General features: G+C 42.0%; 1 protein-coding gene across 1 annotated transcript in view; it reads left to right on the top strand.

Annotated features, from left to right (window-relative positions):
* Nucleotides 1–2,456, top strand: part of dennd1a (DENN/MADD domain containing 1A) — a 38,459-nt gene extending 36,003 nt beyond the window's left edge. Inside the window, exon 24 of the transcript XR_004895003.1 lies at nt 2,446–2,456. The gene's annotated coding sequence lies outside the window, so the exon portion shown is untranslated. The remainder of the gene's footprint in view (nt 1–2,445) is intronic.
* Nucleotides 2,457–16,105: the final 13,649 nt, after the last annotated feature.

Raw genomic sequence — 16,105 nt, 5'->3', positions numbered from 1 at the left:
AGAGAGAGAGAGAGAGAGGAAGACCCACTGCTTTCTCTAGGAACACATTACTCTTAGTGCTCGCTCCAATAAGACATGTATGTACAGGATCATAACACGTGACATCACTCACAAAGGTTTTATTTTCTTATCCGGTAAATGTATTGCAAAATAGGGTTACAATAAGACATGTAACACATGTGATTTGTTGGTGAATCCTGATTGTTCTCACACTGAACACAGAGTTCCCTCCTATTAAACTTCATATGGGACGCAAGTGACTCTTCTTCCAAAGCATTGTGGGATTTGATAGTGATTGTGATTTGCCAAAAAAAAGAAGAAAACAAAGTAATGAGGTTGGGGAGCGATTTAAGAGATTTTCTCACCACTAGGGGGGGCAGCAAACATGCTGATAACACAACAGTGACAAATGATCACCTTCTAAAGTTGTTCTGGCTAACATGTTAGCACACAGCTGCCTCCTTCCACACAAAGGTCAAATGTTTTTGAAGTCATGCTGCTCTTTTCCCAGGGAATTATTTCTATAAATTAAGTTTAGTTTTTAAAACTGCACATAATCAATCACAGAATGACATGTATTCTAGTTTTCAGGTTTTGTCACATAGCAGAACTGTAAGCTGCCATGTAAGCATGAAAGATAATCAGAAGAAAGCACTTCAGCTGAGAAGATGATCCAGCTCCACAGAGTCGTGTTTGTGTTCGCTCGCTGGATTTAAGTCCTATGTTCACTCATGTTTTAGCTCTGGTTTGGTCTCTACCAACTCCTGATGAAAATAACACACTCTTCAGGCTCCACTTTCTTCAGCAGATTCTCTGGGTTCAGAGAACTCGCAGAGACACCGTCACACGTCATTGGATTCATTGATAATATAACAATATTGATTAAAGTTAGTAATAAAGATAAAGTTAAAGATGTTGATGTTCCCTGCAAATAATCCTTTCATACCGTATGCAAGTAATAATGGAACTTGAAAGAAAACATATAGTCGTAGAACAATAAAACATTTGTTCTGATGATAGGGCTTGAGGAAAAGTATCCACAGTGGAACTTTGGTCAGTACCTTCTTGTGAAATCTCCCTCTGAACTGTGAAGTATTTGCCAAAAGCATTGACAGCCATCTTTGTTCTCAACTCAGTCAGTAAAGTGAGACATGGTTTGGTTCCTGCTGGGCCCTGAGCCGGCATCAGATCTGCGCTGTTCTGTGTGATTTGAAGTTGAAGTTTGATGGTGCATGTATCCAGCTCACACCTCCTGCTAAATTTATAGCCGGCCGCATGGAACGGCATGCTGGGAATGTCAGCGCTTCTGGAACACGGACACGCTGACATCAACCAGCGATGACCTCATTTCTCTCCTGCCTCAGTAATGCATATATACATCTGATTCAAACACAAGTCCTGTTTCAGGACCATGTCAGATGTTTGGAACGTGCTTTTGGGGCTGAATGTGCATGGCTGTTGACTGGACACATACAGAGGACTGTATCAGCTGTGTTGACACACAATGGCATCTCTTGTTTTTATTCTCGTGTCTCTGACTCCTCAACGGGAGGTGCTGTGACCTCTGACCCCTGGCCTCCAGTCCGTGTAGTGAGAGGTGGGACTCTCTGTTCCTCTTGGCCAGTATGCACATCTGTCATGAGAATGGCATTCAGAAAATTCACTGTCTGAAAAAATAAAAGAAATCACCTGAAATAGAAAAAAGAGATGCAGTTTCAAGTTACAGTAGAACAGTGTTTACTATAAAGAATAACCTTGTATATAAATTAGGGCTGTCAAACGATTCATTTTTTTAATCACGATTAATCACTGAAGTTCTATAGTTAATCATGATTAATCGCATATTTTAGCACATGATTAAAATTCTTCATTATTTTGCATTTCAGAACAGTTTTTAAGTACATATAAGGGGCTTTCCGACCAGAGGGATTTTTACAGTTCTTAGAACTAAACGTTCCTAGAACACTTTTTTCGTCGTTTTCCGACAGGAAAAATTTGGGGATTTTTAAGTTCCTCTGGCCTCAGTAGGGTACTTTTTTAGCTCCTACTTCAGAGCAGGGTCTTTTCCCTTTTCCCTTTTCCTAGGTGTACTTGATTGGTCGAACTTATAATTCACGCCCACTGCCAACTCGGAAACTTGCAAACAGAGCAACAACCAACAACGGGACATTTTTAACAATTTTCACCATCTTATTCATCACTAAATTCACTTCTGACAACGTTTAGGCGAGAAATGAACTGTTTAGATTTCGAATATAGGCAGTCTTGCGAAAATTGATGCCGAATTGACAATTTGCTTCAAAGTTTTCGGAGTTGAGAAGCTCCATGAAGTGAGGCGACAGCCAGCAAGTGCATGCCCCGGCCTCTAGCTCGTCGCTCGGCCAGTCATGCTCAGACACCTCGCTGTAAGCTGGAGGTCTCTCAGATCGCTCTCGTAAATAAGAGGCTTTTATTTCGCCGTTGACTGATAGTTTGTTTAAATATCACAACACATGTCCATCATAAGATTAACGGGAACCTGTGGTTAACTGTCCTTATGGAGTTAAACTCCACAAGCGTGTCCTGCGGCTCGCCGGCCGTCACACACACACACACACACACACACACAGTCACACACACATACACACACATACACAGCGCTGCAGGCAGAGGCGGGGTCTGTTCCGAGTATAATAAAGCCCCGTCTGTGTTGAGCAAAACATTACGTGAATTACTACGAGAATGGACGTGCATTTAATATAGGAAAAGTGCACAAGTATTAGCATCATTTGTTGTTGTTGTATGTGGCGCTAAGGTCTAGTGATGATGCTATAAAGACCGTTGCCGTGCTTGCGTCACTCCCTTACCCCTCCTACCAGTCCCTATGGCCACTTGGCCAGTGGGAATGCAAACGGAAAAAAAGATTTTGGGGGAGAGTAGTTCTTAGAACTGCTTAGAAGTGTACTTTTCCTCTAAAAAGTACAAGTACTATCCGGTCGGAAAGCACCTATTAACAATCAAAAGCAATTTTTACCAGTGTATCTTGATTGGGAATCAAATGAAAGCAAAGCAAGTTACTTTATGAACTTGATTTTAAGATTTGTAATTATTTATTTACTGTAAACAAAAGAAAAATGTGTGAATCTGTCATTATTGCACAAAGTACCTAACTAAAAATCTAAAAATCCCTAACCTTACTTGAGTCAATATAGTGTGCAGTAACTCCTAAATAATGTTGATTACTCACTGACGTCCAGTGATCACCGGTTAATGAGCAGCTGATTTCTGCACAAGTCCGTGTTAACACAGCCCATCTCCACTCTTACCTGGCGACAGAGAAACAGGCTGGATAGTCCGGTACACTGTTGTTTCCATAACAACAAAAACACAGCAGTCTCTGAACTCGCGTTGGGAGTTTCGTTGAAGTTGGATGTAGTCCAGTTTTTGTCTAATGAGCGGACACTTGCAAGCAGGATTGATGGAACAGGTGGCCGGCTAGCGTTAGCTTTCCACCTAGCTAGGTTATACTCCAGCCCCTGTTCGCGTTTCACCGCTGAGGATGTCCCCCTGTGATCGCCCGCTACGGCCGCTGCAGCTGCTCGCTCCGGCCGCCGCAGCTGCTGCTGCCTGCTCCGGCCACCGCTGCTGCCCGCTGGTCAAACTAACCTGTACGGTGGGCCACAGCAACCTCTTATTTCCGAACATTCATCTCTCCCCCGCCCCCCCCTCCCCCGAGCATCACGTTAACTGTACTACTATGCTTAGCTCCGTAGGTGGTAGCTCAAGCTTGACGTGCTTCGGTGATATTTTAATTCGGCTTTACACAACGTGCATATGGCTTTCGACTTGTCTACGAGCCGTCCGGGAGTTTTAGAAAATAAAAAGCTCCATTCAGAGTTATTGCTGCTGTGTTTCTCCATCATGCCTGCAGCCTGCAGCAGCAGGATGTGTTAGGAGGAAGTGGCAGCTTGATGATAAGTAACAGTGCTGCAAAGGGTCAAAATAGTAGCCTGTTAGGCAGGACGCAAAGCCGAGTGAAGTGTAAAATAAATTAATAAATGCCGGCATGCGATTAATGCAATTAAAATTCTTTTTAATCCGGCCCTTAATCGCATTGCGATTAATGCGTTAACGCTGACAGCCCTAATATAAATATGAAGGTGATTTTAGCCACGCTAATGCAACATGTTGGATTGATTCAGACATTAGTCTCCAAAGGATGAATGCTAATGACTCTTCCACTAGAGCCACCAACAGATGAATCCTAAACCACCTAAGCTGTGTTGCTAATGTCTTTGTAGTGGTTCACCAGAAGGGCTCCAAGCCATCATCGCTCTTTACTATGTCAGTGTGGAATAGGCCTACACTGTTATGTCTAGTTTTCCCTACTACAAGATTCTTTTTAAAGGTCCTATGACATGCTGCTTTTTGGATGCTTTTATATAGGCCTTAGTGGTCCCCTAATACTGTATCTGAAGTCTCTTTTATATAGACCTTAGTGGTCCCCTAATACTGTATCTGAAGTCTCTTTTATATAGGCCTCAGTGGTCCCCTAATACTGGCCTTAGTGGTCCCCTAATACTGTATCCGAAGTCTCTTTTATATAGGCCTTAGTGGTCCCCTAATACTGTATCTGAAGTCTCTTTTATATAGGCCTTAGTGGTCCCCTAATACTGTATCTGAAGTCTCTTATATAGGCCTTAGTGGTCCCCTAATACTGTATCTGAAGTCTCTTTTATATAGACCTTAGTGGTCCCCTAATACTGTATCTGAAGTCTCTTTTATATAGGCCTTAGTGGTCCCCTAATACTGTATCTGAAGTCTCTTTTATATAGGCCTTAGTGGTCCCCTAATACTGTATCTGAAGTCTCTTTTATATAGGCCTTAGTGGTCCCCTTTAATACTGTATCTGAAGTCTCTTTCTGAAATCAGCCTTGGTCCAGAATTACAGCCCTAGAGCCAGTCCCACAATGAGCTTTCCTTAGGATGTACCATTTCTGTGTCTGTAGCTTTAAATGCTTTGGGGGAGCAAGGTGGAGGGGTGGGGTGTGGCCTTGACCAACTGCCACTTTGCTCGTTTGAAAGCCATGATGTCTCTCTCTCATGGGTGGGCCAAATTCTCTGGGCGGGCAAAGCAGAGAAAGGGGAGGTAACCTTTCCCTCTTATGACATCATAAAGGGAAGATTCCAGATCGGCTCATCTGAGCTTTCATTTTCTCAAAGGCAGAGCAGGATACCCAGGGCTCGGTTTACACCTATCACCATTTCTAGCCACTGGGGGACCATAGGCAGGCTGGGGGAACTCATATTAATGTTAAAAAACCTCATAAAGTGACATTTTCATGCCATGGCACCTTTAAGAAAATGTGATAATATAGCCTACCTTTCAATTATTTTTTTCTGTATATATTTAATTTAAAAAATGTTTACTCCCTTCTTTTCTTACTGTGTATTTAAGTACGTTTCTTCATAAGTTTACTTATGTTATGTCATCACTATGTAAGGTTGTAATGCTCATTGAAAGGAAATAACCTTATTTATATATATTTTTTGAAGTACGATGCCGAACTGTTCTACAATTGTTTGTATCACGTGATATTTGTGAACATATGCAAATAAAGTTGTAGTCTAGTTTCCCCCCCCCCCATCTTGTGTTCTTCTGTCTGTCAGAATCCAGGTCAGGGGGCATGGCCTACTCTCACCTGAGGCACCGGTGCAATCAGCACAGCTGCTGCTCATCATCTAATCAGGGCTCTGCATTTAAGCCTCATTCTGGCTGCTCGCGCCTCTTAAAGCTCACGCTGCCACTGGGACCGGCCGCGCGGGTTTCACTTTATCTTCTGAACAAACATCTTTGACATCGGACTCCCGGACAGTGGGGTTCGTCTGGCTTGGCCTAGTGGGAGCAGTGTGGGGGGGGATAGTGTGTGGGAGCATTGACCGACGGCCTGTATAGGTCCGGACCGGTGCTCTCGCCCTGTTCCTTCACACTCGGACAGGAAGCTGGTGGCTGGTTGGGCTGAAGCTCTGCCCACTCTGTGATCTGGCCTTTTCTTTCTTTTTCTTCTGGCTGTTGTCATTAGTAGAAGCAGTGTGTAAGGAGCCTATGGCTTCCTGAAATATGTTCTTATTTAATAAATGACATGAAGGAGAAACAACAGTTTCTCACAGTATGGAGTAGCTCTATGTGGACAGGGATGGTGGGGATTAATATTCTAAGGTTTTATATTCTTTAGTGGAATGCCCGTTTCTCACTGCAAATGGGAATGTCCCAAGTCTTTGCAATCAGGGGAACAAAATAAACTCTAAAACATATATAGAACTACTCACATTTTTTACCAGAAAAGTCCATATGCTTTTATCTAGGAAGTTAGTTGTGTGATGTCCAATGCCTTTTCTGTTCAACACCATGAGGCCAAATGGCTCTCATTTCCACATCCAGACTTCATGTGGCCTGCATGGGTCTGCCTACATACACATACAAGGCCATCCTGTTTGAATCGGGTTAGGGATATCTATTGGCTAAGCAAGCTCAGTCTCCTGACATAACTGCAGGTGATTGGTCGACACAGTCATTAGTCAAGGCAGTCAGAGCCAAGATGGCGGCGGCTAACAATAAAAGATCCTTTTTCATACAAAACAATGGCTACATAACTGGTATCGTTCTGGAATTATTGTGCAAAGTCTCTGAAAAGTCCCAGACATTTCAGGCTGGATTAAAAAAGTTTCTGGAAAGGTCAGTATTGCACCAAATCCCTTTTTGGAAACGCCCTGGTATTAGCTATCATGCTAAAATACAGAATGAGGCTAGCTTAAAGCTACTCGGAGATATTGGAGATTATGTGGCTTTTGGATTCATAATGTTTTATTTATTTTACAAAGACACTGAATGTCTTCTGGATGGCCTACAATCGTTATAACGGTGCATTTCTTTGGTTTTAAACGAACAGTGAGTCCCTGCACTGTACAGATCTGAAGATAGTGAATATGACATAAGAGTCAGCAGTTAAAGTCCCCAACACATATAACAGGACATCTCACAAGCCCCATAATCTCATCAAATTCAGATACTACCAATCAAATAATGATTTATCGGACTATGATTACTCTAAACTTCCACTGCCAAACTGGAGCTCATATCAAGCCTCCTATACTGGAGAGCTGACTTAGAAATGCAAAAAGAGATATTGGATAAGATTATGTGAAACACTGGACCCTGTATGATAATACTGTATCTGAAGTTTCTTTATATAGACCTTAGTGGTCCCCTAATACTGTATCTGAAGTCTCTTTATATAGACCTTAGTGGTCCCCTAATACTGTATCTGAAGTCTCTTTTATATAGGCCTTAGTGGTCCCCTAATACTGTATCTGAAGTCTCTTTTATATAGACCTTAGTGGTCCCCTAATACTGTATCTGAAGTCTCTTTTATATAGGCCTTAGTGGTCCCCTAATACTGTATCTGAAGTCTCTTTTATATAGGCCTCAGTGGTCCCCTAATACTGGCCTTAGTGGTCCCCTAATACTGTATCCGAAGTCTCTTTTATATAGGCCTTAGTGGTCCCCTAATACTGTATCTGAAGTCTCTTTTATATAGGCCTTAGTGGTCCCCTAATACTGTATCTGAAGTCTCTTATATAGGCCTTAGTGGTCCCCTAATACTGTATCTGAAGTCTCTTTTATATAGGCCTTAGTGGTCCCCTAATACTGTATCTGAAGTCTCTTTTATATAGACCTTAGTGGTCCCCTAATACTGTATCTGAAGTCTCTTTTATATAGGCCTTAGTGGTCCCCTAATACTGTATCTGAAGTCTCTTTTATATAGGCCTTAGTGGTCCTTTAATACTGTATCTGAAGTCTCTTTCCTGAAATTCAGCCTTGGTCCAGAATTACAGCCACTAGAGCCAGTCCCACAATGAGCTTTCCTTAGGATGTACCATTTCTGTGTCTGTAGCTTTAAATGCTATTGAGGAGGAGGGGGGGGGGGGCAAGGTGGAGGGTGGGGTGTGGCCTTGACCAACTGCCACTTTGCTCGTTTGAAAGCCATGATGTCTCTCTCTCATGGGTGGGCCAAATTCTCTGGGCGGGCAAAGCAGAGAAAGGGGAGGTAACCTTTCCCTCTTATGACATCATAAAGGGAAGATTCCAGATCGGCTCATCTGAGCTTTCATTTTCTCAAAGGCAGAGCAGGATACCCAGGGCTCGGTTTACACCTATCACCATTTCTAGCCACTGGGGGACCATAGGCAGGCTGGGGGAACTCATATTAATGTTAAAAAACCTCATAAAGTGACATTTTCATGCCATGGCACCTTTAAGAAAATGTGATAATATAGCCTACCTTTCAATTATTTTTTTCTGTATATATTTAATTTAAAAAATGTTTACTCCCTTCTTTTCTTACTGTGTATTTAAGTACGTTTCTTTCTTTCTTTCTTCGTTATGTCATCACTATGTAAGGTTGTAATGCTCATTGAAAGGAAATAACCTTATTTATATATATTTTTTGAAGTACGATGCCGAACTGTTCTACAATTGTTTGTATCACGTGATATTTGTGAACATATGCAAATAAAGTTGTAAAAAAAAAAAAAAAAAGTCTAGTTTCCCCCCCCCCCATCTTGTGTTCTTCTGTCTGTCAGAATCCAGGTCAGGGGGCATGGCCTACTCTCACCTGAGGCACCGGTGCAATCAGCACAGCTGCTGCTCATCATCCAATCAGGGCTCTGCATTTAAGCCTCATTCTGGCTGCTCGCGCCTCTTAAAGCTCACGCTGCCACTGGGACCGGCCGCGCGGGTTTCACTTTATCTTCTGAACAAACATCTTTGACATCGGACTCCCGGACAGTGGGGTTCGTCTGGCTTGGCCTAGTGGGAGCAGTGTGGGGGGGATAGTGTGTGGGAGCATTGACCGACGGCCTGTATAGGTCCGGACCGGTGCTCTCGCCCTGTTCCTTCACACTCGGACAGGAAGCTGGTGGCTGGTTGGGCTGAAGCTCTGCCCACTCTGTGATCTGGCCTTTTCTTTCTTTTTCTTCTGGCTGTTGTCATTAGTAGAAGCAGTGTGTAAGGAGCCTATGGCTTCCTGAAATATGTTCTTATTTAATAAATGACATGAAGGAGAAACAACAGTTTCTCACAGTATGGAGTAGCTCTATGTGGACAGGGATGGTGGGGATTAATATTCTAAGGTTTTATATTCTTTAGTGGAATGCCCGTTTCTCACTGCAAATGGGAATGTCCCAAGTCTTTGCAATCAGGGGAACAAAATAAACTCTAAAACATATATAGAACTACTCACATTTTTTACCAGAAAAGTCCATATGCTTTTATCTAGGAAGTTAGTTGTGTGATGTCCAATGCCTTTTCTGTTCAACACCATGAGGCCAAATGGCTCTCATTTCCACATCCAGACTTCATGTGGCCTGCATGGGTCTGCCTACATACACATACAAGGCCATCCTGTTTGAATCGGGTTAGGGATATCTATTGGCTAAGCAAGCTCAGTCTCCTGACATAACTGCAGGTGATTGGTCGACACAGTCATTAGTCAAGGCAGTCAGAGCCAAGATGGCGGCGGCTAACAATAAAAGATCCTTTTTCATACAAAACAATGGCTACATAACTGGTATCGTTCTGGAATTATTGTGCAAAGTCTCTGAAAAGTCCCAGACATTTCAGGCTGGATTAAAAAAGTTTCTGGAAAGGTCAGTATTGCACCAAATCCCTTTTTGGAAACGCCCTGGTATTAGCTATCATGCTAAAATACAGAATGAGGCTAGCTTAAAGCTACTCGGAGATATTGGAGATTATGTGGCTTTTGGATTCATAATGTTTTATTTATTTTACAAAGACACTGAATGTCTTCTGGATGGCCTACAATCGTTATAACGGTGCATTTCTTTGGTTTTAAACGAACAGTGAGTCCCTGCACTGTACAGATCTGAAGATAGTGAATATGACATAAGAGTCAGCAGTTAAAGTCCCCAACACATATAACAGGACATCTCACAAGCCCCATAATCTCATCAAATTCAGATACTACCAATCAAATAATGATTTATCGGACTATGATTACTCTAAACTTCCACTGCCAAACTGGAGCTCATATCAAGCCTCCTATACTGGAGAGCTGACTTAGAAATGCAAAAAGAGATATTGGATAAGATTATGTGAAACACTGGACCCTGTATGACACCGGGCTCAACTGTGTGTGTGTGTGTGTGTGTGTGTGTGTGTGTGTGAGAGAGAGAGAATGTCAGCTCTTTATAGAAGAAAACCATGTCGGCCTTAACAGAAAGCAATATCCAGAGACAAAGCTGACACGTTTGTTGGGGTTTTTCAATCAAGGCAGGTCTAGAAATGTAGGAATTGAGAGCAGTGTGAAGAGGACTAATCTGCTTCAGTGGAAGCTGAACAGGAATTCTGATAATAAAAATGAACTTCTTTTTTCATCATAAATGAAAAGAGGGATGCCATTAATATTGGTGCAAACACTACTCCCAGGAGAGATGGACTGTCCTCTGAACTATTGAAACATCTGGATGATTTTGTCCTTTTCCTGTTTAACACTGTTTGGGCAACCAATGGGAATGTGATCTGGGAAAACCCCTACCACCAGAACAATGGGACTCTATAATGAGATATACAAATGACGTTATTAAATGTGTTTGATATAAACTTATACAGAGGAAGGTTTTATACCAAACATATATAACTCCACAGAAGCCGAATGAAATGAATTGTAATATGCCAGACTTATGTTGGCATGGTTGTGGAGAGAGGGGAGCTTTAATACATACGTTGTGTTATTTTGCCTAGAAGTGTGTCCGTTGGGAGCCAAAGTTGACGAACTATAATCTGCAATAACTCAACGCATGATAACATTGGCATCTCTATCTGTGATGGATGTACAAATATGAGCATGTTTTACCGCCTTTTTAGTAAAGTCTTAATGAGTGACCTGTGCCCTTTGGGAGAGGACGAGGGAGGATAAAAGCAGAAAGTTAAAAAAGAGCCTGAACAGCATTTAAAAAATGCATGAGCCATATTCTCCTCCATACAGAGGATATCCTGAGAAGGGATTGATTTACAGCACAGCCATGTCTGTGCTGCTGCTGCTGGTAAAAATAGAGCTGTACAGTGTGTCCCCATGCACGGCTCAGCTGGCACCATCATGCTACATGTACATGGACTGTGTGTGTGTGTGTGTGTGTGTGTGTGTGGCGGGGGGTCTTCACTTTTGAGCAAAATTGAAATTTTGAGCACATCAACACTTCATTTCCTGCATTCTAGTGAATTTTTCTGCATCAACTTATGGTGCAAATGTCTTTATGTAAAGGAAATTATTATTAGATATTGCACTAGCCAAATTTGATTATTGGGGGGGTTGTAAGAAGCTGTGACCCAGACACAGTGCATTTTTACATGTAAAGGTTTATTTTCACACCTTTTGCCCTTGCTCAGGTTAAGAATCATCAACACTGTTATAGCATGAAGGTTGGAAAATGTAAAAGAAATATGGAATGCAAGAACATTTGGTGTGGTGAAGTCTGATACGAGTGTTAATTTAATCTGGAATCTAGTTCTCAGTTTTCCTGTTCATTCCTCCGGCCTCTGACTATTATATGCATATTACTATACATGGAAAGACAGGAGCTGCTCAGCAGTAGAGCCTGGCATGAAAAACTCTCCTCCTCCGAAGACGGGAATAACAGAAAGGTTTTTAGAGGCGCTGTTTGAGGCTCATGTTACCGTGGTTACACTTCCAGCAGGCGCAGCTGATGGCCGCCACGCTACACAATGCTATCAGACTGGTTCACTGTTTCTCAAAGAACATGGCCCTGTTTTTGATGGAAAAGTAAATTTTTTGGGTGTGAGATCATTTTTAGAAATAAAGTGATTTTATGGAAATTTAAGACGTTTATGGAAAGTGAAAACATATTTCGAAGTCATTTTGGCAAAGTGAAGACATTTTTTTTCGATATTGTAGATGTCTTTTTCAAAAATAAAGTAATTAAAGAAAATAAGGGCATTTTTGTAAAGTTAAGTCATATTTCGGAATGTGACATCTTTTTGGAATCTTAAGACATTTTTGGAAACTCAAGTTATTTTGGAAAGTTAAGATATTTTTGGAAAATGTAGAGTTTTTTTTCCCAAAAAGTGTAATTTTTCAAAGTCAAATCATTTTTTGAAGACTTTTTGGCAAATACATTTTTTTTTTTGGAAGTTAAGACATTGTTAAAACACGTTCTTCTAGTTTATTTTCATTCCCCTTTCTAGTTCCTGTTGTCTAGAAAACATGTCATTAGTTTCTGCATTAGTCTTTAAATTGGTGCTCATATTTCTAAAACATAACAGAACAGATGAAAAAATGTTTAGTTCCCCCTCACAGTCTGAATACTACAGGACACCTGTCCTCTTGCCTAATGCATGCTGGGATACGCTGCAGACTCTGAACACACAGTGGATAATCAGGACACTTCAGAACCAGTTTGACTTTATTGCATGTGTATAATGACAGACATGCAGCCAACACCTGACTGTGTACTAAATACTGACATGAACATCTCTGTTTATTCCTTTCATCACTTATTTTGGTGCAATATTTCAACTTTAGATCCTAACAATGTTGCCTACATATGAGATGTTCATATCATCAAACCTGGCTTTAATATATTCAGCATTGATATAAACACACGTTGCTACTGAAACATGAGCGGACGCTCCCTTCGTGAGGCGCGAGAATAAATATACAAACTGTACAGCGGTGACACAGGACCAGGCTGTGTACACTCTGAGATCAGGAACAAAATGAAATGAAAATAATGTTGTGTTTCTGTATGGGTTTTATACCCTGGACAGCAGTCCCCCCCTCCTGGTTTTGGCCCTTCTGATGCACAGGTCCCTGTGTTTGGGACAGCACATGGCAACTGCAGCTGGAAAAACACACATTCATTTCTCGAGTCTACCAAAGTGTCTGAGGAGTGCAGTAGGGAGTATGTGCTGTAGAGTCCTAGTGCTACTTTAGGGGTCAAGGGTCACATCATATTCTTCCCTTTATAAAGGGATCTTTATTCTAAAGCTTTCCCAGACCATTTGATTTGTCCACCTGATCCAGTATGATATGTGATACTGTTGGTCACTTTACGCACCCTGTGTGCCCTGTGTAGCCTGCTGTGCAGAGTGATAGAGAAAGAGAGTGGAGACACTCCCATTGGACTCCGTTGTACGCTTTTTGCCGCCTACTTCCGGGGTATGCAGCCTCGCATAGTTCCAAACAATCCATTCTACAGCGTTGGACATCATTCATTTCCATTGCTGGCCGTCGAGTAACTTCTGAGGTAAGTTGATTTTGAATTGTCAACTGTCTATATTTTATCAGAGGCCCTTTATGATGCATATACTGATCTTTATTTGTATATGTGCACAGCAAAATGATATATATTTTTAGCTTGGTAGACAACCGATCGCCTACTAGTTTGTTAGCTCGACTTCACCAGCTGTGAAGGTATCTCCAGGGTAAATTGATTAAATAGCTACCTCTTTGAATTGTCAACTCTCTATATTATATCAGAGGCCCTTTATGATGCATATACTTATGTTTATCATCTGCCACGATTGTATCCTTGTGTTCTGCTTGTTTATGTTGGATCATCGGGGGATTCGGGGCTGCACAGAGCGGAGCAGGCTAAGACGTTATCCGACTGCTGCACACCTAACGGCAGACAGCTCTGGTGGGATAGACAGGGGTCCCACGGTCTACTGCAGGCCTCCGGGAACATGAGGAGCAATACAGGAGTTATTTAATGCTAACTATTATTGTTTAGTTCAAGGTCATCTTGAAAGGGCTGTTGGATTACATGTATGAATACAAATTATTCCACACAAAAAATATCATCAGCCATGATGAGTTTTAAAATGTTTATTACACAGACAGTAGTGTGACTAATTTCTTCCCCAATTTAATTGAAACACTAATTTGGTCTCTGTTAAACATTTGTGTGAACTTCTGGTTAACTAAATTGTTCCTCTTTCTTAGCGCCAAATTCATTCTTTTTTGTCTCCTTTCCCCACCGTATTCCTCTCTTCTTAACACAGCAAATCTGACTGGAATATTGGATTGTATGAGTTTGATAATCGACTAGTGTGGACTTGACCGGAAAACAGGAAATAAACAGAGGTATGTGCTCTGGTTGGATTAACACAACTTTTATGCCTTTCTGTCACATCTCCTGCAGTCAGATTCACTGTGTTCCCTCTGAAGGAATCACTGCACATGGGGAGGCACTTGTAATGACATTTAGAGCATGTTTAGAGGCTAAAAACACGTTTAAAACTTGCCCTGTTTAAGCCTGTTGGGTGCTAACGCTAGCAGGGGGATAACACGGTGTAGGCAGCACCGATTGGTTTCGTTTTTTTTGCTACTGACAGCACTCCACATTTACAAACAACAGAGCTATGGGTTGAAATTGACCGGAATTTTCCTTTAAGAAAACTATTTTTCTATTACAGACCAGTATTATACTACAGATATATTATCTGTAGTGGGTTCTCATTTTGAATTGTCCTTTTATAGTGTTTTTATAGTGAATGTTGTAGTAAAACTCTGGCTTTCAGTTGTCACCCTACCACTCCAAATGTAAAACAGTTACTGTAGTACAGTAACTGTTAGACATTTACAAATATGCAATAATGCAATAACAATCAAAGAAGTAGTGGGTATGTGTTTTCATTTATATTTACCATTCAATATCGCAATCGCTGCTGTCAGTCCCATAGTAGAACATGACAGCGCGCCTTGTGTTTGGAACTATACAGGCTTACATGAACCACGTGATCACCCCGCTAGTGAGATCAACGAGTGTCTCAACTCTTCTTTCTCTATGGCTCTGCTGCTGTGTGTGCAGGGTACAGACTCCAAAATATGACCAGATGGACCAGTTCCACAACTTCCTTTTTGACTTTGTCAAACGATGCATTTAAACACTAGGGCGCATGCAGTGAGAGACAGTGAGGTGGATCCAGGCGTCAGGGACCCACTGACCCTACGTCAGGAGTCAAACTGGCCGCGGGGCTCCTGACTACGACCACCGAGTGGTCCTGTAGCGCTCAGGGTGAGCAGCTGGGCGCAGGGACGTTTTAAGGTGCTGTACATTTCCTGGTGCTCTGAGGTGACTTTTTATGACAAAACTGCTTCAAACTGTTCTGCCATCAGAGGCATGAAATCTGATTGGCCACCCCATACATTACATTTTTAAACACAGGAATGTATGTAATGCTATCTGTTTGAGTGTGTGTGTGTGTGTGTGTGTGTGTGTGTGTACTTCATGCCAGCCCTGCATGAATCGGTGCAGTCAAAGTCTGGACACGCCAATGATGATGAGCGACTTTAGTGGAGAGTTGATTCGTTAACTGATGAACATCTATGTGATGTGTGTGTCAGTCAGTGGAACCACAAAGTGCTGGAGCCTCGCCCTGCGTTCACACACTGCGCTGATATGTGGCCAGGGTTGCACAGACAAAACTCAACTAAATAGAACGTTGAGCAGGATGTGTGTCCAATGGCATCCAGGCATTGACAGGAGGCCGAAGGTGCAGTGTGACAGCGCCAATTTTACTGCTGAGAAAAGTGTAGAAGTCCTCTTGTGTGTCTGAGTTTCAAGCAATATGAAAGTGCACTCTCCAATCCTACAATCTGATGCAGTCTGTAGGTTCCTGGTGAACTGTTTGGGAATCCTTTATGCAATCTTAATCCTACTCTCTAGTACTTAAAAACTATGCAAGCTTGTATGTTTAGCGGAAGCTGGAGGAGCAAGCTGCAACCAACCCCCAATCTGTGAATATCAGCAGCTGGTGGAGCCATGAAACCATCGCCGCAGAAGAGGACACAACAGAATGATGACGGTGAATTAAAAGAGCTCCAGGTAAAGCTCAAACAAGAAGCATGGAGAAATGAGTTACAGGAAGCTCCCAGCCTCTTCAGTGACATGCTTCATGTATGAGGTCATTTCCACTCACATTTGTTTTGTTTTGTGGACAAATTAAACCTGCTATGAAAACAGCTGGATGGAAATGCCCCTAATTCAACAAACCCACTCATAATTAAGCCTCTATTTAAACTGT

This window comes from Sander lucioperca, chromosome 14, assembly GCF_008315115.2.
Source record: "Sander lucioperca isolate FBNREF2018 chromosome 14, SLUC_FBN_1.2, whole genome shotgun sequence".
Taxonomy (NCBI): Eukaryota; Metazoa; Chordata; class Actinopteri; order Perciformes; family Percidae; genus Sander; species Sander lucioperca.
This window is presented reverse-complemented; position numbering and strand designations above follow the sequence as displayed.